Below are 23715 nucleotides of genomic sequence, written 5' to 3' on the forward strand. Positions count from 1 at the left end.
CTGGAGCCAATGTGTCACAGCTAAATGTTTTTCTAAGCCATTTCAGGAACTTTGAAACTACAGTTACGTGTGGCCTGGACTGGCTAAGAAAATAGGAGGAGCTGGGATAAACAATTTAGCCCCTTGAACCTGCCATTTAATATGATCATGGCTGATCTCAACTTGACCTCAACTCTACTTTCCTGCCTACTCTCCAAACTCTTCAGCCCGTTACTAATTATAAATCTGTATCTTCTCCTTAAATTTACTCACTATCCTGTCATCCACCACACTCCCGGGTTGAGGAGAGGTCGACAGATTCACAACCCTTTGATAGAAGTAATTTTTCCTCAACTCTGTTTTAAATCTGCCAAGTCTTATCCTAAAACTATGACTTCCCGCTTTAGATAGCCCCATTGTCCTTTCTACATTTATTTGTCAATCCCTCTTTAGCATCTTCTCTACCTCAATTAGATCGCCTCCTGTGCTTCCAGACTGTAGAAAGTGCTCAATCTCTCTTCAAAAGATAAATTCCTCACTTCTGGAATCAATCTAGTGACCCTGCTCTGAACTACCTCCAATGCAATTATGTCCTTTCTAATGTAAAGATTCAAAGCTTGTATGCAATACTCCAGGTAAAGTCTCACAAATGCCTTGTACAGTTGCAGCAACACTCCCCTACTTTTCGTACTCTGTTTCTTTAGCAATAAATGTCAAAATTCCATTTGCCTTCCACACTACCTGCTATACCTTCACACTAGATTTCTGCAATTCATGCACGAGGACACTCAGCTCTCTCTACACTGGAGGCATGATGTGGAGGTGCCCATGCTGGAATGGGATGGACAAAGTCAGAAGTCACATGACACCAGGTTATAGTCCAACAGGTTTATTTGAAATCACAAGCTTTCACAGCGCAGCTCCTTTATCATGTGCAGCGACAGAGAAGAGTACACAGGCACAGAATTTCCAGGCAAAGAGATCACGGGAGCACTCTGAGGTTTCTCTATATTTAGACAATAAGCTGCCATTCTATTCTTCCAACCAAACTAGAGTCTCACACTTACCCACATTAAACACCATTTGCAAACTTTTGGGTCCATTCACCTGTCCATATCCATTTGTAAATTTCTTATTTCTTTATTGCAGTTTACTTTCCCTCCTATTTTATGCAAATATCATCTGCAAATTTGGCTATAGTCCCTCTATCCCTGCATTGAAATCATTATTGTAGATTGTAAATTGTTGGTACCTGAGGATCAAACTAGTGTCACTCCACTAATTACATCTTGATATCCCAACTGTCTGCTTGCTGTTGGTTAGCTAATTCTCTATCCAAGCTAATATTATTACCCTTCACCTTATGTGATGTTACTTGTTTATTAACAATTTGTATGGCACCTTCTCAAATGCCTTCTGGAAGTCCAGATACACTACACCTACAGGATCCTCATTACCTGCTTTGCTTATTACATCTTTAAAGAACTCTAGCAAATTAGTCAAACATGATTTACCATTCATAAAACTACATTGACTGGACTGCATTATGGCTTTCAATGTTTCTTGTTATTACTTCCTTAATAATGGATTTTAACAATTTCCCAATGACTCGTGTTGAATTAACTGGTCTAGAGCTTCTTACTTTCTGTCTCCCTCCCTTTTGAATAAGAACATTATATTTGGATTTTTCTAATTCACTGGAGCCTTTCTAGCATCCAAGAAATTGTGGAATTTCATAATTAATGGATCCATTATCACTGCTCGCATATCTTTCAAGACTCTATGATGTAGGCCATCAGGGACTTGCCTGCCTTCAATTGCAATAGTTTTCCCCCAGTACTTTTTCACAAGTGATGATGACCATTCTAAGTTCCCTTCCTATAACCTCTGCATTACCTGTTCCTATTGGGATGGTATTCATGTTATCAACTGTGAAAACTGAAGCAAAACTTCTAGTGTCGCTGCAACTGTGTTCCCCACTATTAACTGACCAGTCACATCTTCCAAAGAATCACATTCACTTTAGCTACTCTCTCCACTTTTATATACACATTGAACCCTTTGCTGTCCATTTTATATCTTGCATTAATTTTCTTTCTTAATGAATCTTTCTTCTTTTTAGTACTGTTTTTGTACCCCTTTGTTGACTACTAAATGTTTCTCAGTCTTCCAACCTGTCACTTGTTTTTGCAACATGGCATGTCTTAGGATTTGTCTGTGTTATTCTTTATTCCCTTTAATCAAGGATGCTTTATCCTCTTCTTCTCTGGAATATATTTTAGTTAGGAGGAATTGAGTATCTCCTTAAACGTCTGTCTTTGCTTATCAACTGACCTACCTTTTAGTCTTCTTGCTCAAATCTGACCTTGTCCATTTGTAAGTACCTTTCTTTAACTTCATCCGCAAGTGTGGGAGTCCAGCGTCATGACCCCCAACTGAATTTAAAATCCTAGCATCCGGCCAATGGGCCAAGGAGTGGCAGATGGAGTTTAATTTAAATAAATGCGAAGTGTTGCATTTTGGTAAGGCAAACCAGGGCAGGATTTATACAGTTATGGTAGGGCTTTGGGGAGTGTGGCTGAACAAAGAGATCTAGGGGTGGAGGTCCATTGTTCCTTGCAAGTGTCATCATAGGTAGACAGGGTAATGAAGAAGGTGCTTGGCACACTTGCCTTTATTGATCAGAACATTAAATATAGGAGTTGGGACATCATAATGTGGCAGTACAAGTCATTGGTGAGACCATTTTTAGAATACTGCGTATAATTCTGAGTGCTCTTCTATAGGAATGATGTTGTTAAATTTGAGAGGGTTCAAAAAAAATTTGCAAGCATGTTGCCAGGACTGGAGGGTCTGAGTTATGATGGAGGCTGAATAAGCCAGGGCATCTTTTCCCCTGGAACGTCAGAGACTGAGAGATGATCATGCAGATGTTTATAAAATCAGGCGGGTACAATTACAACATCTAAAAGGGATCTGGATGGGTATATGAATAGGAAGATTTGACAGGAATATGGGACAAATGTTGGCAAATAGGACTAGGTCAGATTGGGATGTCTGAATGGCAGTTGGACTGAAGGGTCTGTTTCTGTGCTGTATGACTCTATAACTTCTTTGATTACACTTTCCTAGAGAATCATAGAACATAGGACAGTACAGCACAGGAATGGATCCTTCGGCCCACGATATTGTGCCAAATATGATGCCAAATTAAACTAATCCCTTCTGCCTGCCCTTGGTCCATATCCCTCCATTCCTTACATATTTGTGTACTTATCTCAAAGTCCCTGTAATGCCCCTATCGTGTCTGCCTCCAACACCATCCTTGACAGCATGTTCTAGATTCCTACCAATCTCTGCAAAAAACGTGCTCTTCACATTTCCTTTGAACTTTCCCCTCCTCACCTAAAATGCATGCCCTCGAGTATTAGATCCTTTAGGATCCTTTACTATGGGATTATTAATAACTCCCAACAAATTACACAATACCAAATCCAGAAGAGCGTGTTTATAGGTTGGTTCCATAACATTTTGCTTCAAGAAACAGTCTCAGTAATCACTACCAAATCATCCAGTCATCTCTATTTGAACTGTTCATTTTGATTCTGTGATCTTTCTGCGCCTAAATACAAAGCCTTTTGTATCAAATTTCCTTACTCTAATATGATTCCTTGGTGCAATATAATGCTCATGTATTCTGCCCCTTCCTTTTATTTTCTGGTAACAATCAGCTGTCACTGGTAGTTTGCCTTCTCTGAAGAATAGGAGTGAGCCACTTAGTCTTTTACTCAATGCCTTTCAAAGGTAATTTCCTAATGGTGGCTCACAAATTACATGATGTATTAGTTTTAGTTTCATAAATCATAGAAATAGCATGAAGTGTTTTCAGCTTGCCCATCACTAAGCTAACTTCTTTCTCAACTGCCTCTATTTTCTCCCTAAAACAGAACACTTTAGTTCCAAAAACAAAGAGACACATTCCAAAGCAACAAAGCAAAGAATCATTCAGACAAATGCAAGAATGTGAAATTTCAAACAATCTCAGTGATTTATATCTTTTTGTTATTCACTCCTGGGAAGTTAATATTACTGGCTGACTCAGCTGGTTGGCTTTGTAAGGTGATGTTGAGCTGTGCTCTTGAATTGCTGCAACCCTCGTGCTGTAAGTAGATGCACATGCCACTGGGGAGCCAATTCCAGGATTTTGGCCCAAATATCAGGAGAAAGGGGAGCTGATCAATTTAATACAACAGACCAAGGCATTACCATTTCATTCAAGATAATGGGAACTGCGGATGCTAGAGAATCTGAGATAACAAAGTGTGGAGCCAGATGAACACAGCAGGCCAAGCAGCATCTTGGGAGCACAAAAAGGCTTCCTCTACATTGGGGAAGCCAAGTGGAGTCTTGGGGACCGCTTTGCAGAACACCTACGCTCAGTTCACAATAAACAACTGCACCTCCCAGTCGCGAACCATTTTAACTCCCCCTCCCATTCCTTAGACGACATGTCCATCCTAGGCCTCCTGCAGTCCCACAATGATGACACGTGTAAGTTGTAAGATCAGAACTCATATTCCACTTGGGAACCCTGCAGCCCAATGGTATCAATGTGGATTTCACCAGCTTCAAAATTTCCCCTCCCCCCAATGCATCCCAAAACCAGCCCAGCTCGTCCCCGCCTCCCTAATCTGTTCTTCCTCCCTCCTATGCCCTCCTCCCACCTCAAGCTGCACCTCCATTTCCTACCTACTAACCTCATCCCGCCCCCCCGACCTGTCCGTCCTCCCCGGACTGACCTATCCCCTCCCTACCTCCCCACATATACTCTTCTCCGCCTATCTTCTCCTCTATCCATCTTTGGTCTGCCTCCCTCTCTCTCCCTATTTATTTCAGAATCCGCTCCCCATTCCCCTTTTCTGATGAAAAGGCCCGAAACGTCAGCTTTTGTGCTCCTAAGATGCTGCTTGGCCTGCTGTGTTCATCCAGCTCCACACTTTGTTACCGTTTTATTCACCATTTTTTTTCCCTCAAAACTGAACTCTCTCTTTACAAGTATAAATTACCTAATTGATTAAATGTAACTGTAATGTTACAAAACTGAAACAGAGACTTAACTTTGATGCTGTTCACCAAAAATATTTCGACCTCTTTAAAAATATTCTCAGTGAATTATTGCCAATAAAGATACTTATTCTTGCCCTAGCTAATTAGATGCCGGAGGCTAATCTTGCAGATTCCTTATGGCTGGTGTCAACAAGTGACCTATAAATTCATGAGTTAAATAGTTAAATAGTTTCAATTTCTTCTGGCTTTGTAAAGTCGTACTGTACCTAAAAATCTAAACGAGTGTCATCTGAACATATCCAAATGGAACAATTCATCTGAGTATCATACAGTTTATTTATACTATTATACTATTTATTTCAGAATCCTCTCCCCATCCCCCCTTTTCTGATGAAGGGTCTAGGCCCGAAACGTCAGCTTTCCTGCTCCTAAGATGCTGCTTGGCCTGCTGTGTTCATCCAGTTCCACACTTTGTTATCTTGGATTCTCCAGCATCTACAGTTCCCATTATCTCTAATCCTAAATCCCCATTATTTGTCAAGTCAGTTAAAATGAATATCCTTGGATTTCGGAAGACAAGAAATGCCCAATTTCCACTCTTTGTTGGCATTCAGTGGTGCCTGTCCAAAGTCGAGAATATCTTTCCATCTCCTCCCAAATCACCTCTCAGTGGCTGATTGCTAACTTAATACTTGGTTCCATAAATAAAAACTTGTCCTTTCTACCATACACTAGAAGTAGGTTTTAGAAGTTACAAGAAGTGTCAAATCTTGACTAGTTGGTAACCAGTTTCTTAGTCCAAATTAACACCAATAGCTAACCCTAACCCTATTGCAATTTATCCAATGAGTGTTTAAGTTAAGAGCTAAGATGGTTTTCTATGAGCCACTGAGGGATTTTTAATAACATTTGATCAACGAAAAGGAGTTTGAATTATCTCTGCATGATTCTACAATTTTAGGCTGCACATAAAACAAGGGTGAATCATTCAGGCTTCAGGCTGAAAGTGAGTAAGTATTATGCAATACTGGATTAAGTATCTCTTCCCAAACGTGATGATGATATGATTGTGAACATTCAAATTAAAGTTTAAAAAAATGAAAAGTCACCATGAAAACTTTTGCAGTCATTTGTTTAATTGTGTTTTATTTTTGTTTCCATTTTTGTTTTATGATATATGCTTGAATGAAAGGAGAGAGAGAGAACTGGGATTCCACAGAATTTCACAATAGAGTATCTGATTTCTCTTAATGACAAAGGCTTCAAACTACTCACCTAAACACAACAGAAAAAGCAAAACAGAAGTAGGAACAAATGCATACCTTTAATGAAGTTACTTAATCTTTGTCTCTATTTGAGTTACTGGCATAAAATTTAATGTTATCCATTATTAGGCACCATTCGCCCACCATCAATGATGTAATGTCCTGAGAAAGGCAAGAAAGCAGCAAAAAAGGACCTGTAACAGTAAAATTCTCACTCCAACACCCCCTTCAAGATAACCAAAACCAGTCCAGTACATCACATGTACAAATCCATTTTCTACACAACAAGAACAGAAAGTGTTGGAGAAAGGCAGTATCTGTTGAAAGAAAAACAGAATTAACATTTCGAGTCTAGTGTCCCATTGTCAGAACTTTTGTTTCAGATATCCAGCATCTGCAGGTCTTTATGTTTAATTTCCTCTACACATTGTGTTCTGGCAATGCTTTATATGCAAGTTCAAGGATGGTAAAATCAGATTATCTGACCTCACCCACTGCAGGTGTATATACCTTAGTATTCCAGGAAGGAGAATGTTAATCAAGTTTTCACATTCCCTTGTCAGCAACCGTCCTGGATGTATGCAAATGGATTTGAAGAAAACAGTCAATAAGATGCAGCTGTGATGCTCACATGGTGGAATAACCAACTGACGTCCATCGTTAATGCTCAGGCATAAATTAAAGCCAACTACCACTGATCCAACATACAAATAGCATCATCATAGGAGATAGGGCAATGCAAGTGCCTATGTAATTAGGTGAGAATAAACACCCTCTATGCATTAGATTACTTTTGTCATAAGCTTGAAATGTTGGCAGAAATAACAGTGAAATGGGAAACCCTTAAAAGATGAAACTTCCTGAACAAATCTTCAGAATCAGGCCATAATTAAAGAAAAGGGGAGGTGTTCTGCTCATGTTGCTGAATTATTTATACTTTCTAACTAAAATAGCTCTTATTTGATCCTACCGCATGCTATTAGAACCCATGTTTTGTGATTTTGGCAAGTTCATTGAGTTAATTCATTAAACAGTTAAATGAGTGCAACTTGATACTTTGAGAAATGAAGATTGTTATCTTTGTAAGTAGAGTGGCCCTGCTTCAGTGAACTCTGTAACTGCATTCAGACTGAAAGAATAACTAAGTCCGATTTTCAGAGGGGGTGATCAGACAGTCGTACAGCATAGTAACGGGCCCTTAACCCACCATGCCTATGCCAACCAACAAATACCAAACTACACTAATCCTATTTATCAGCACTTGGTCCATAGTCCTCTATGCTACGCCATTTAAGTGCTCATCCAGATGCTTCTTAAATATTGCAGGGGTACTTGCCTCCACCAGTCTCTCAAGCAGCACATGTTCCCCACACAACCTCACCCTCCAACCAGCCTCCGCTGATCCAAGGAAAATAAAGCCAGCCAATCTCTCCTCATAACTGAGACTTTTCATCCCTGGCAACAACCTTGTGAATCTCCTCTGCACCACTCCAATGTAATCACGTCCTTCTAACAAGAACTGCATAAATTATTCCATCTATGGCCTAACCAATGCTTTATCAAAGTTGTGACCAGACTTCCTTGATCCTACATTCCATGCACTTGCTTATGAAGACAAGCATCCCACATGCCGTCTTCACAACCCTGTCTACCTGTGCTGGCACTTTCATGGACCTATGAACTTGTACATCAAGGTACCTTTATTCCTCAGTACTCCCTGAGACCCTACCATTTATTGTGCATTTCCTTCCCTTATTAGACCTCCCAATACGCATCACCTCGTACTTATCGGGATTAAATTCCACCTGCCATTGCTCTGCCCAATTTAACAGCTGATTAATGTCAGACTGTAACTTGACACTATCTTGGTCATTTTCATAATTACTTTCATAATTTTAGAATATCTTCCTTAATAGATACTCCAATGATATAAAGGTACATCCACAGATTTACTGAGATACTACTATCTACTTGAACTAAATTCCATAGCCCGGAGGCTTTGCAACATGTATGAAATTATCTTGATGCTTTTTAAAATAAAAGAGTCAGGGGCCAAATCTTCACTATGGAGATGTCAGACTTACTTCTGGGTCCAAGCCCTTCTGTGGTGGGAAATTTACTAAAATTCGAATTTTCACAGAAGTGAGGTCTTCTCATATCCAGTTAGATGCAGGAAGAGTTGGAAATAAATGCAGGTCAGATGAGGTGTGGGACTAATTTGGACATCCACAACAGCCTTTACAGAGAATTCTGTTTGTCCCAAGTGGGAGGTCTGAGATTTACCAAAGCCTTCCACTTCACCAGAGGGAAGACAGTCAGACTCAGATGTTTACAGCACTGGGCGAGGTCTTTTGGCCCATTGTGTCCATGCCAGTCAACAAATATCTGTTTACACTCATTTTCCAGCTTTTGGCCCACAGCCATGAAGGCTATGACAATTCAACTGAAAAGTGCTAAAACAGCTACTGCTTCGACCAAACTTTCAGACTCTGAGTTCCAGATTTCAAACCACCATCTGGATGAAAACTAAAATTCTCCTCAACTCTTCTCTTAGCCTTCTGGAATTTCTGCTGCCAGCTGGAGAGGAACCCAGTGTATAAGTGGAGGGTGATGTGCTGACTGAGGTAGGAGTCATGAACTGCCACGATGGTATATATGAACCACACCGTTGGAGTCCAGACAAGACCACAGCTTGGACAATTACCTGGACATTTTGCTGCATTAGCTGTGTCGATTGCTGTATTTTCCAGCTTAACAACAGTCTCTGCATATAACAAAACAGTAATATTTCAAAAGTGCTCTTTGCATTTACTTATATGGCACATATTTTGTTTTATTTGATGTCTTTGCTTTCTCACTAATAAACCAGATTGTTGCAATCGTCATTTTTGAAGAAGCTTAGATATGTACCTTATCAACAATGCAGGTTTCTGAACAGGCTTAGTCAGTCGAAGTATTGAAGTTTGTGGAGTTAAAGTAAGAATGTTCACCCCAAGTGACCCATATGAAGCCTACTGTATCAGAGATAATAGGAACTGCAGATGCTGGAGAATCCAAGAGTGTAGAGCTGGATGAACATAGCAGGCCAAGCAGCATCTTAGGAGCAGAAAAGCTGACGTTTCAGGAGAAGGGTCTAGGCACGAAACATCAACCTTCCTGCTTCTCTCACGCTGCTTGGCCTGCTGTGTTCATCCAGCTCTACACCTTGTTATCATAGATGGTTGTGTTATTTCTTTCCACACATCATATTCTATATCTGTACTTGGAGACAGTAACGACTGCAGATGTTAGAAGCTAGAGTCAATAAACACAGAGCTGGAAAAGCACATCTGAAACCCAAGCCTTGGGAGCTTACAGCCCAGTGACCTGGATATTGACTTCACCAGCCTCAAAATCTCTCCAGCCCCAACCAGTCCATCTTCTGACTCACGTATCCACTCCACTTTTCCCACTGATTAACCACAATAACTCTCTACCTGTACTCGCCTATCTCCACCCCACTTACCCTATCCCTGCCCCCAAATCCTCCCTCTATTTATTTTTGGGCTCCCCTCCACCTCCCGAGTCCTGATAAAGGATTTTGGCCCAAAACATTGACTTGCCTGCTCCTGGAATGCTATCTGACCTGCTGTGCTTTTCCAGTTCCACATTTGTTGACTTGATATGTGTATCAATTGGATTTTTTCTACTTTCTGCAATAAACCTTTGTTCCATTGTTAAAAATACCTGCAGCGTCATGTGAATATAATTCACTGACTAACCTTCAAGTTAACTAACTTAACGAAAACACATATGACCTATTAAGCTGGGTTCATTCTGGGATCTGAACTACCAGCAATGCCAAATAACACACCCTTTGGCCCCCAAATGCTTCATGGGCAATCGACCTGATTCCTGTTAACACAGCAACACCCTAATCTGACTTCATTCAAGCCTGACCACCCCGTCAACCTGGACATCACTCCTGACTGAACCCACCCTATCCCCTCACCCACCTGTAAACTTCATCTCTCACCTCCTTTATCTGCCACCCTCATACATTCATTGCCCCGATGCCCTCATCCACCCACAAGAAATATTGACAGAAGTAAGGAGTTTTACAATTTTTAGGATCCAAGAATAACCAGTCTGACTATGTATTGAAACCAATCCACAAACTGTACCCAGTAAAGTGCCTAGTCAGGAACATATACCATCAGCTTTCCCAGTCTAAACCTGCACAGACTGCAACAATAAAAATACTGTTTCTGCCTGAAAAAAATAAATCGTATCAAAGTCGGGGTGGGGTTGGGGAGCTAAATTGTGTATAAAAGAAGCTGTCAAACTCTGAGGGGGCACTTTCTGACATTATGAGAGACATTGGAGGTGTATGCTGTTGTAAGTAGAATCATTCAGTGAGTACAGCACAGGAGGAGGCCATTTAGCCAGTTGAATTCTCATTGTTTAATCCCACTTGTAAAAACACATTGATTACATCCATGTACTCAAAACAATCATGGATAAGTGCTTTCTATAATGACAATGGTTTTTGGCCTGCCTATCTTTTACTGTTCTGAAGGATGACTTGCTGCCTAGGCCTCATTGCCCTTAATAGTGCCAGGCTACCTGGAAGAATGTGATATGAGCTTCCCATTCATTCACCAACTGGTGCCTGGGACCCCTATTGCCATGTCTAGTTACAAGCAATAAATTTCACATTAGTACTTCTCTCCATTTGTTAGCCATTACAAACTCAGGATCACTTTATTTCCTACCCCCTAGTGTTTTTGTTTATCATTTTATTCTGCTGCTAAACTATGTTAATGACAACAAATTTTGTCAATTAAAACATCAAAGCTTGGCTGCATTAATTGATAATGTTTGATTCTGATAGTTACCTGTACTGCTTGTACTTGCAGCTCCAAAACACCTTGCTGTGTTGCATCTGTCTAATTATTGTACCCTCTTGTTCACTTGTGTCTCTCAGTGGAATTTATTTAATTAAGCTCTCTTTAATGAAAAATGCTACTTTCGTCGACATTGGTATTACGTGAACTACATCCACGTAAGTCAGAATGATGAATATATCAATTCTTAGCCTTAACTCTTCCTGAAACAAGTTGGCCCACTTTCATTTGGTATGTAGACTTACATTTATTTAGTCTTGCCCTAAGCGTAATCAGTCAGTGTACTGGCTACAAAATGGCATTGGCATTATAGCTTTCAGTAATGTGACCAAACCATTTGAATTTCAAGTTGAAACAAGAAAAGAATCCATTAGGCGTCATGTTTGTATTTGAAGATAAAAACATCTGGAACATTCAGTGTCTTGTTCTGTGAGTATGCCCAGTGTTGTTGGAAGAATATATCAAGATTAGCTCCATGTGGCACATTTCATCATAGAATTTCTTCAATTAGAAGTACAGAAATGTACGTCCGTCACCTACTGGAACATTTGGCCTGCTACCCTACTCCAAAGAAGATCAATGCTATTTTAGGGAACAAGACCACATTTTTTGACTTGACATTCTATGGCCTTCTGGACTCAACATTGACTTCAAGAATTTCAGATTATTACCTCTGCCTCCATTTTCTAAACAATTTTTTTGTTAGATCAGTCTTGTTTTATTTCTTTCTTATTACGCTCACGTTGCATTCAGGCAACTGCTCTGCAACCTTTAACACGTCACCTGGACACATCTTTTGTCTCTTTATTATTTAGATTCAAACATACGTATATGCTGGCAGCACATTGACGTATTCTACACAGATATTCATGAGGCTTTCAATGAGTTACTGTGTGACAGACTGGTCAGAAAATTATAAACTTCTGAGAAAGTGACAAGTCAGAGCCACAGATAGCTCAGCAGCAGGAAGCAAACAGTGATGGGTGATTTTCTAATTGAATGGTTGTTTCCAATAAGGCTGCACAGGGTTCAGCATTAGTTTTGTTTTATATATTAGTGGAATCTCTACTTCTCTTCCTGTAATACAACTCTGAGAATTTACAGAGTTCATAAAGGTTCTGACGACATTGTTGCCCTTTGTAAGACATATTACTAGAACGGATGCTGAAATAGAATGCTTCAGGACATTGACACTAACAATGACAACTTATTCCCAAATATTCCGTCTGTTTTACACTGTATGAAAGAGACATAATGATTAATCAATTCAATATTACTAGAGCCAAAGATTACATAATGGAGGTCAAAGATGAACCTAATAACAGAAATTGTTGCAAAGTGAAATACAGATCATATTCCTTCATTTCAAGTTGATCATTCCATCTATTAGTGACCGCAATACTGGTGATTGAGTTTTTTTTTGTGATTCATGTAGCTTTGGTCCAGTAAGCAAAGTTATTTTGTTATCACAGAGCATGGAGGTGATACATAGATTTGGCAGAAATATTACAGGGAGTTACTATATTATAAGAAAACCTTCAAGAAGCTAAATGGTCAGATACTTAATCAATGTCCTCATATCTAGCACAAAGATCAAGGGGACCTAATACTGAACCAAAAGGTGCCACTCTGGAAACAGCTTTTGGAATCATCACTACTTTGTTTCCTCGGAAAGGCTTTACAAATATCAACTTCTCTTTGGAATATTGGAAATGCAAGTCGGAAGTACTGATGTGAAGATCAGTGCAACTTGTGGGATTTTCTATCTGTTTCAGAATGGGTAAAAAAATTCCCATGAGCCCTGTTAACTTCCACATGTGGATTTTTAATATATCATGGTATGCATGGAAACTTGGCTTAGAGAAGGGCAGGACTAGCAGCTCGATGTTCCAGAGTTTAGATGTTTCAGGCACAATAGAAAGAGGTGTAAAAGGGTGGGTAGTTCAATTACTGAAATGGAAATGAATGCTGGCAACAGGTAAACCAGCGGTAAGCTCACACCACATTCTTTCAGGTAGCCTGACACTATTATAGGACACAATGAGGCTTGGGCAGCATCAAGCCATCCAGAAAATTAAGGCCTGGCCAGGACAAAAATCTTGCTACTTCCCGTTGCATACAAATTAGGAAAAAGACCAGGCCATCCAGCCCCATAAGACTGCTCCGGCATCTGGACAAGATGGGATTAGCAAGGAGGGTTGCTTAAGCCACCTTGCATTTACATTGTTCTATGGTTTATCAAGTAAATTATCGTTACTCTCCAATCCTAATTCTTACTATCATTTCAAATGGAAGTTAACTCTTTCACAAATGCAGAATGTCACATTTTCTCTCCAAGATAACAAAATGTGGAGCTGGATGAACACAGCAGGCCAAGCAGCATTTTAGGATTATCTTTGTTATCTTGGATTCTCCGGCATCTGCAGTTCCTATTATCTCTGATACATATTTTCCTCCACTTGCCTGGCTGAGTGCAGTTCCAACAATCAGAATCCCTACAGTGTGGACGCAGGCCCTTTGGCCCAACAAATCCACACCGAACCTCAGTGCATCCGACCCAGACCCAATCCCCTCTAACACACCTAAACTACACATTCCTGAACACTATGGACAATTTAGCATGGCCAATCCACCTAGCCTGCACATCTTTGGACTGTGGGAGGAAACCAGAGCACCCGAAGGAAACCCATGCAGACATGGGGAGAATGTGCAAACTCCACACAGACAGATACCTGAGGCTAGAATCGAATCTGGGTCCCTGGTGCTGTGAGGCTGCAGTGCTAACCACTGTGCCACTGTGCCACCCCCTTTTCCCAATGTTCAAGAAGTGTTACCCTATCCAGGATAAAGTAGCCTGCTGGATTAGCATCATATCTAGCACTTTCGCTCTTCATTCTACTGCACAGCGGTAACAGCGTGCACCATCTCTGAGATGTACTAAGCAGCTCATCGAGGTTCCCTTAGCAGAACTGTCCAAACCCCCTCAGGAGGGCAAGGGTTGTATGATGTCCTCATCAAGCCACATGCCAAACTGACTTGGGGAACAATTTTACTGCTAACTGTCAAAATCCTGAGCCTTCGTTCTAACAGTACTGGAAGTGCACTTACGCCATATGGACTATTAGCAGTTCAAGAAAACTGCTTACTATCATCTTCTCAAGGCAACTTAAGATTGACAATATGTCAGCAATGCCTGCATCTCATGAGTAAGTATCAAAAAAACTTCAAAACAGACCAGTAAAGTAATCAGCCTTGCAGATCTGTCAGGCATTGAGAACTTGGCCTCCCTAAGCCAGATAAACCTCCTGCCAACACAAGGCAGACGTACTTATCACTTTATGTTGAGGTTTGCCTGCAAGCATGAACAGGAATGACTAGTATCAGGAATAGATCCACAGCAAGGGATTTAGAACCAACTTCTGATTTCAGATAAAATCAAAATGATTTTAAGCTTTATTTACCACTTCACATGCACAGATGTTCTGTGTAACATAAAAGCTTCAGTGAATTGAAATGCTTTAAAACAGAACATAATAAGCTACTTGCTTACAACATCAGCTTAATACCTCAAGTGTCAACTTCCTGTAACACATCCTGTTAAATTTTCAAATTGCTTTTCTTGGAACTGAAATTTATACCTTCCCTTTTAGCCCAAGATTCACCTAGACACAGTTACCTGTGGTCATGATAAATGATGACTTCCTTTGATATTTGCTGGCTAGGTCCAAGATACCTGTCATTCAGAATACTATTGTTCAGTATTCTGTTATGTCTGAGAGAAAAGCAAACAACTTCCCGTGTACATCTCATCTGTGATATCAAGCACTCATTTTGTAATGATGATTAATTCTAAAGGCATGAGACTATATAAAGGTAAGGGAATGCACTTGGGTGAAGCGAGCAGCCATTTCAAGGGCAGCAAAGATTGCCGATATACACCTCATTTTTTGTGACACTCGGTCAACAAAAATAATCTGGTAAAATCTGTTCGTTCATGTGGTAACTGTAGAGTTTGAAACCAGCCTCCTTAGCCAAGCAATAATGAAGCACCATACCACTAACTCTGAAATATCTGCAGTGTTAAGACCATAAGACCATAAGCAAACAGGTTGCCTTCTGCCTCATCTCCACATATCTTCGCAATGTGACAGTATTGCATGTGCCTGGAAAAGAAACACTGGCTCATGGCTTGATGCTCCAAATGACCTATTTCTACCAGTGGCAGTACCAACGATATGACGGAAATTGGTGTTCCAGTAGTCAGATAGCATTTTTCTGCATTTGATGGTGTGCAGGTACAGAAATGGTGTAGCTGTTGGACGCAAGCTTCACTTGCTGAATGAATTACAGCTGTTAATGTACAGGTCAGGCTACCACCTGTAAAATACAAGATAACGAAGTGTGGAGCTGGTTGAACACAGCAGGCCAAGCAGCATCTTAGGAGCACAAAAGGTGACGTTTCGGGCCCAGACTCTTGTTTTCTGATGAAGGGTCCAGGCCTGAAACATCAGCTTTTGTGCTCCTGAGATGCTGCTTGGCCTGCTGTGTTCATCCAGCCTCACATTTTATAATCTTGGATTCTCCAGCAACTGCAGTTCCCATTATCGCTCACCTGTAAAATACAGGTGGCCTATATATATCCTGAGCTGCTTGTTATCTCTTCAGTGCTCAGCCACTTCAATCAAAAATCAGAAATGAAGGGATATTGAGGAACCACTGTCCCAACAATGCAGGTATGTCAAAAGAAATCACCGGTCCACAAACTGTATCTTATAACTACCTGACCAACCAAGTGGAAAAAAGGTTTGACAGCCTTTATGGACAGAAAAACAGAGTTACTGTTTCAAGTTCAGAAACCCTTTATCAGAACGTAAAGCAACTAGGAAATAGTAGTGGCATGGTGTAAAGATAATGTCTCCCTCAATGTCAGTAAAATGAAAGAGCTAGTCATTGACTTCAGGAAGCAAGATAGAGGGCATGCCCCTGTTTACATCAATAGTGCTGGAGTGAAGATGGTCAAGTGTGTCAAGTTCCTAAGAGTGATGATTACTAACAATCTGTCCTGGTCCACCCATGTTAGAACATAGAACACAGAACAGTACAGCACAGAACAGGCCCTTCAGCCCACAATGTTGTGCCGACCATTGATCCTCATGGATGCACCCTCAAATTTCTGTGACCATATGCATGTCCAGCAGTCTCTTAAATGACCCCAATGACCTTGCTTCCACAACTGCTGCTGGCAACGCATTCCATGCTCTCACAACTCTCTGCGTAAAGAACCTGCCTCTGACATCCCCTCTATACTTTCCACCAACCAGCTTAAAACTATGACCCCTCGTGCTAGCCATTTCTGCCCTGGGAAATAGTCTCTGGCTATCAACTCTATCCATGCCTCTCATTATCTTGTATACCTCAATTAGGTCACCTCTCCTCCTCCTTTTCTCCAATGAAAAGAGACCGAGCTCAGTCAACCTCTCTTCATAAGATAAGCCCTCCAGTCCAGGCAGCATCCTGGTAAACCTCCTCTGAACCCTCTCCAAAGCATCCACATCTTTCCTATAATAGGGCGCCCAGAACTGGACGCAGTTGATGCTATGATTAAGAAAGCACACCAACACCTCTACTTCCTCAGGAGGCTAAGGAAATTTGGCATATCTGTAAAGATTCTCACTGATTTTTATAGATGCACCATAGAAAGCATTCTGTCTGGATGCATCATGGCCTGGTATGGCAACTGCGATGCCCAGGATAGTAAGGATCTAAAAAGAGGTGTGAACACAGCCAGGTCCATCATGAAAGCCAGTCACTGGCTCCATCTATTCTTCTCACTACCTCAGGAAGGCAGCCAACATAATCAAAGACCCCTCCCACCCTGGTTACAATCTCTTGCGACCTCTTCTGTTGGGCATAAGACACAATAGCTGACAGACACGTACCAACAGATTCAAGAACAGCTTCTTCCCTGCCGTTATAAGACTTCTGAATGGTCTTCTTAAATTTTAAATTTAACGTTGATTGCACTCTGTGCACCTTGTCTTGAGCCATAACATTGTATTCTTTGCTCTGTTCTATTACCGCACTTGATCCACATGTGCTGCGCGTGAATCAAAAATTTTCACTGTACCTGGATATATGGTACAATAATAAATCAAATCAAATCAAATATTGTTCTAGGAAACTATCCTGAATGCATTTTGATTTCTTCCTCACAATTACCTCCTCCGATTTGATTTTCCCAATTTATAAGATTAAATTCATCCACGATTAAATGTACTGTTGTTTTGCATGCCTTTGTTATCTTCTGATTTACTCTCATTCCTACAGAAGTACTCTAAGGTGGCCTATAGCCTACTTCTACCAGTGTCTCCCCCTTGTTATTGCTTACCTCTACCCATATGGATTCCAGATCGGTTCTTGCTAGGATACTAATTCCATTTTATACTGAAAAAGTCATGCCCACCACCCTGCCTCTCCTTTCAAATGGTCACACTTTTCCAAATGTTCAGTTCCCAACTTTGATCCCTTTGCAACCATGTGAACGTAATGACCACAAGATCACACCCATTAACATCTACTTACGCCGCTAATTTGTTTATTATATTCTGAACAGGACATGCATTCATGTAACGAGCTATTAATATTACCTTATTATCATTTATTCTGCCCCCATTTGCTGTTCTTTTTATATGCTTGCGTGCTCTGTCCCTTCGTGCCCCCTCTGGGTATCATTCTCAAAATATTTACTGTGAAATGCTGCCTTTTTTTTATTTGTAAGCCTACATTTCCCTGCCCATGGGCTAGGCAATTTTCAGTCTGAATGTGCAGGTTAGCTAATCAATGAATAAACCATGAGAGAGCAGTGTGTTAAGTTGTTTAGTTGTTAAGGGTACTGCGAAGTTCAAATATAGATGCACATAAATGTTTTTTGCTTCTCTGTTGCTTTAGAAAAGCCATTCTGAAAGCTTCACTGTGAAAGGAGTAGCTTGCAGCTCAATGAAATGCACTTTGAAGTAGGTAGTTAATCAGAAGCACACACCAGTCTAGCCCTTTTGTCTAAATAACTGGAAGCAAATGCTGTATACAAAACTATTGAGGCTGTAGCTTAGATCAAAAGCCTAATATTTTAGTGCAACCTAGACCAGCACAGCCAACTAAAACCAAAGAAGGTGAACATACACAACAGATTTAATTTTAGAATAAAAGTAATGCCCCAACTCAGAGAAGAAGTCCAAGCTAATGACATAGTTGTTGCTAAGACAGTAACCATGGCAATAAGCAAGGTCATAGAAAGGTGTACAGAAGGGTGGCAAAGTCTTCTCAGAATGTTTTACTGCCATGAAACATGATATCCATGCATGCAAAATGTTGTCAGAAATGACAGCAATATTCTTGTAGGGCAAGAAAAACCAAAGCTTATGAATATCCATATCTATAAAGCTTCATATTCAGTCATAATTGCAGTACAAGTCATCAAGTGATTGGAGTGACAATGATGTAAATGAATTGGATTTGAATAAGTAACCGGTTTTCAACACATATCATTCAATGCATCTGGTAATGTATGAACACTGAAATTATGAAAAAATGCTTTATCGATACCATCTTCTTGGGGTGAGAAATTTTATGTAACACATAAACACATGTATACGATAAAAAAACACACACAGACAGACACGGACACACACACACACACACACACACACACACACACACACAGACACACACACACACTAACACTCACACTGCTCTGATGGATTTTGATAAGATTCTGCAAGTTCAACTGTTGTGCAAAAAGGCACAAATCCACACTTACACATTTACAGCAGTCAGATTCCATTTAAGATCAAAGATTTGCTTGAAAGAGCAAATGGAACTTCAAGAACAAAATGAAATCTAGTAAAACCAAAGTAACAAAAAACAATCGAAACTAAATCAATAACAATGAAACATGTTTATACAAAGGAAGGGATAAGTTCTTTTGCGGTATTTTGTTCATGTTTGTCTTTGATATATTATTTTAAATGCAGAAGATTGCTATTAACAATCATATATTTAAATCATCACTGTGGTACAAATTTCATAAAGTTTTTTGGCTAGGGAAGATCCAGTTGGGACCAATGGCAAATTACAGTCAGTCAGTTATTAGTAGATATTTTTAGCATTGCTTGTCAGTTAATTATTAGCCTGAATATTCCAAGGGCAATACTGTTATTCCATTGCAGATGGGGCTGTGCATTGGACCCTGTGGAATCCCCATCTTAGCAGACACTGGAGGAATTGCGTGGGAAATTGAAGATTCTGCTGGGCAATTCCTCTACATTTCCTCCAAAGTCTCCATTTCACAGGGAGAATGTGGAGGGTTCCAATTAAATTAAGTAAATAGTCACTCAGGAAAAGTTTGACTATTGAATAACTCCTGACCCCATATTTACATTAAACTCTCCCAGATTCTGACCTATGACCTTCTCTCTCCCCCCAGGATTGACCCTGCAGTTCTGCTCTGGGTCTGCTCAGACCTTCATCCCCTTTAGGTCCAATCTGCAGACACTCCACCTCATGACTCAGCACCACCCTTCCAACCGAACTCCCAAGCCCAGAAGGCTCCCCGCCCTCCTTCCCTGCTGGACCCAATACTTCCCAATAACTCTGACCTCTTCTTAACAATGCATCATTTACCTGGTGCCTTGCCACTTTGCATTATAGCTCCTTACACACCATCCCTGCCTGGCACCCTATCCTCCCAGCATCTTAATTGATTGATTGATTAATTGATTTATTGTCAGATATATTGAAATATGGTGCAGGCAGATCACAGCAATCAAAGGGTGTACACAACTAAAAGACTTAGATGCATACAGGTTACACTGCAGGTTGCGTTATTTGAGGCTACAGTCCATTCAATAGTCTGGTTACACCCAGAAAGAAGCTGTTCTTCAACCTGCTCATGCCTGTTTTTTTAGGCTTCTGTATCTTCTGCCTGATGGAAGAGGTAGTACGAAGTGATTACCAGGGTGCGATGGGTCTTTGATGATGTTGTCACCTTTCCATGACGGCGAGCTGTGGATGGAAGGTGGGCTTCGGTAAAGGTCTGTGCTGTGCACATCACCTTACAGTCCTGGGCACAGCAGTTCCCACATGAGGCTGTTTCGCAGCTGGCCAGTGTGCTTTCAGTGGTGCACCTACAGAAGTTGGCGAGGGACCTTACGGATTTGCCAAATTTCCTGAGCTGCCTGAGGAAGAAGAGGCATTATTGTGCTTTTTTGACTGTCTCATTTGTGTGGGAAGTCCAGGACAGGTCTTTGGTTATCATCACTCTGAAGAACTTGATGCTCTTCATTCTCTTGACCGTAAATCTGTTGATGTAGATTGGGGTGTGTTCTCCTCCTTTCTTTCTGAAGTCGATGATCAGTTCTTTAGTTTTGCTGATGTTGAGAGACAGATTGTTTTCATTGTACCTCGTCACCCAGCCTTTATCTCCCTTCTGTATTTTGACTCGTCAGTGTTAGATATCCGTCCCACTATGGTGATGTTGTCAACAAAGTTGTAGGTGGCATTCTTTCAGAATTTGGCAACACAGTCTTATGTGTACAGGGAGCACAGAAGGGAGCTGACGATACATTCTTGGGGCAACCCCACTGTTCAGTGCTATTGTGGAGGAGGTGCAGTTACCCGTCTTCACTGATTGGGTCGGAAAGCTAAGGATCCAGTTGCAGAGGGTGGGGCTGAGACCAAGGTCATGGAGTTTTGAGGTCAGTCTGGAGGGGATAACCGTGTTGAAAGCAGAACTGTAGTCAACGAACAGGAGACTGATGTAGGGGTGTTTGTTCTCCAGATATTCTAGGATGAATGCAGGGCTGGCGATACGGCATCCTCTGTGGATCTGTTATGTTGGTAGGCAAATTGTAGGGAATCAAGGCAAGTTGGGGCACTGGAGTTGAGCCTGGCCATGACCAGCCTCTCGAAATGCTTCATGATTATTGAATTCAGAGCTATTGAGGGGTAGTCATTAAGGCAAATTGCATGTGCTTTCTTAAGCAAGGAAATGACATAGGTCTTCTTGAAGCAGGTGGAGACATTGGCTTGTAGGAGGGATAGGCTGAAGAATCTCACAATACTGCACTATGAGAGAACTGTCAGAAGAAAGCATAATTCCCCTTCTCTGAAGGAGTCCAAATCAGAATCACCTGTCAGAATTGCAAAGCTCTAGTGTGGAGTAGAAGTTGTAGCAGAGCAGCAAACTGCAAGAGATTACTACTCCTTGAGAAATTCTGCTGAATAACTGCTCAAACATTTAGGGCTGGACTATGTTTTCCTACGATCAAACAAAAACATCCCACCCAAAGAATCCCACCCAGACCCATCCCCCTACCCTTTACCAGATCCATCCTCCTACCCTTTCCCGGTAACCCCGCACTTCTGTTTCCACTAATTGGTACGTCAGTAACTAGGGGTCACAATGTTAATATTGTCAGCAAGACAGCTAAGAGTGAGATGACGAGAAACTTCTTTATTCAGACCATTGTTTGGATTTGGACTGCAATGCCTGGGAAGAGTGGTAGAGGTGGATTCCATAGGCAGTTTCATAAGAAAGCTGGATACATATTTGAAAATGAAGAATTTAGAAGGCTATCTTTTCAGGAAGATCGTTCCAAAGACTCATGATCCACCGAGAAAAGAAATTTGCGTCATCTCTCTTTTTGAACTGGCAACTCCCTGTTTTTAAATAGTGACCTCTGAGTCCTAGATTCTCCAATTTAAAAGGGACCTAAGGGGGAACTTTTTTCATGGAGAGAGTACTGCGTGTATAGAATGAGCTGCCAGAGGAGGTAGTGGAGGCTTGTAGAATTGCAACATTTAAAAGGCATCTGAATGGGTACATGAATAGGAAGATTTTAGGGGGGTATGGGACAATTGCTGTAAAATGGGTGTTGCTGAATGTAGAATGTCTCATTGGTCAGGACGAGTTGGACCGAACGGTCTATTTCTATGCTGGACAGCTCTATGACTCTAAGAGGAAACATCCTCTCTACCACAAAACCCCTCAGGGTCTTCCATGTTTCAATCAAATGTTTGACCAGCAATGTAAGGCAGTAACTACAAACCAGCTTCAGGAAGCCAAATAAAAATCATTCATCAGTATCTTTAAATTATCCCATCACAGAATTCTCAAAAATCCTTGAAGCCAGTCTGAAACCATCCAAAACATCAATGTATCAAAAACATACATCACTGACTTTCTTGGGACTTTAAAATTACTTCAACTTTTCTCCCACTTTGGAACTTGCTGTGTCTGAACTCTTAATAACACGTGTTTTTGCACTTTTTATTTTGATGGAGCATAAAAGTCAATAAACACTATTTTTTTCTGCTAAATAAAACCTAAATGAAACCCATCTGCATTTGTTGCTTACTATTAGAGCACTTAAACAGGTAAACACCAAGCGAATTGGCAAGTATGCTCTTTCAAAATCTACCACAGTCAAGCAGAGAGTGGGAACAATTGTCCAACCATTATTCTGCTTCTAACAAACCAGTTTAAATATTCAAGTAAGTATATGTATCTCACTCAAGAATTTGTCCCTGAATTCAGTGTAAGAGATATTCACAGAGAGTTCGGGCAAATCAGCTGATCAGAAGTTGAAACTTCCAAGGCAATGACAATGTGTATGTGCACATCAGGACTTCATCAGCATACACCAGCAATTTAATTCCTACACATTATCATCCCAAATACCGCAAGATCTGTCCTACAATTGTAGGACAATTCCTCTGACCTGTGTTTATACATTTGAATGTCCAATCATATAATTTTAGACGTGAAAAAGTTGAAACCCATCCTTTGTTTTGTCCCACTAATTTTCAGTACCAAATAAGTTTCAAAGGCAGAAAGAGCAAACAAATTTAAAACATCAAGGCTGGCACTCCAGTGCAACACTAAGGGAATTCTGCACAGTTGGTAGTGCCATATTTCAGTACATCTGTCTAATTCTTTTGAACGTAGTTTGCTTGTACCTCCAAGGAATAATATTAAAAACATTTGGGATGATTTCACACTTGGGTGCTCAAGGAGAACACACAGCAGGAAATTGTTGTTGTGCGACCTGTAATTTCCATCCACTTATTCTAATGGGTACAAAGCCATAGCTGCAGCGTAACAAATTCACATCTCAGCCTCTCATGGTGTAACATTTCTCACTGAAGAGTGCAAACAGGGAACCAGTCCAACAGCAAAATATCGGCAACCAGCTCATTTTGAAAAGATTTACCATATGATGAGGAACAGAAAGACTTCCCATCTGAAGGGCTTTTCTAATATCAGATAGTAACATGACCATTTTAAATTTGAGTATTCTGTTTCAGCTCAAGCAATGACTTAGCAATAAACAGACCATCTCTTTAGATGATTACATATCATCTCACAACTTTACTGTAAAAGCTATTGCCAATCCAACCAGAGGTTTGAATTTACCTAACTTTGTTTACTGACATTCATCATTCGTCCTACTAATTTTCAG

At 40.7% G+C, this 23715-nt stretch overlaps 1 protein-coding gene across 2 annotated transcripts in view; it reads right to left on the bottom strand.

The window, feature by feature from the left end:
* LOC125451022 (storkhead-box protein 2-like) overlaps positions 1–23715 on the bottom strand; it is a 292747-nt gene that overhangs the window by 253887 nt on the left and 15145 nt on the right. The gene's annotated exons all lie outside the window — the stretch shown is intronic.

Source organism: Stegostoma tigrinum, chromosome 3 (assembly GCF_030684315.1).
Source record: "Stegostoma tigrinum isolate sSteTig4 chromosome 3, sSteTig4.hap1, whole genome shotgun sequence".
Classification (NCBI taxonomy): Eukaryota; Metazoa; Chordata; class Chondrichthyes; order Orectolobiformes; family Stegostomatidae; genus Stegostoma; species Stegostoma tigrinum.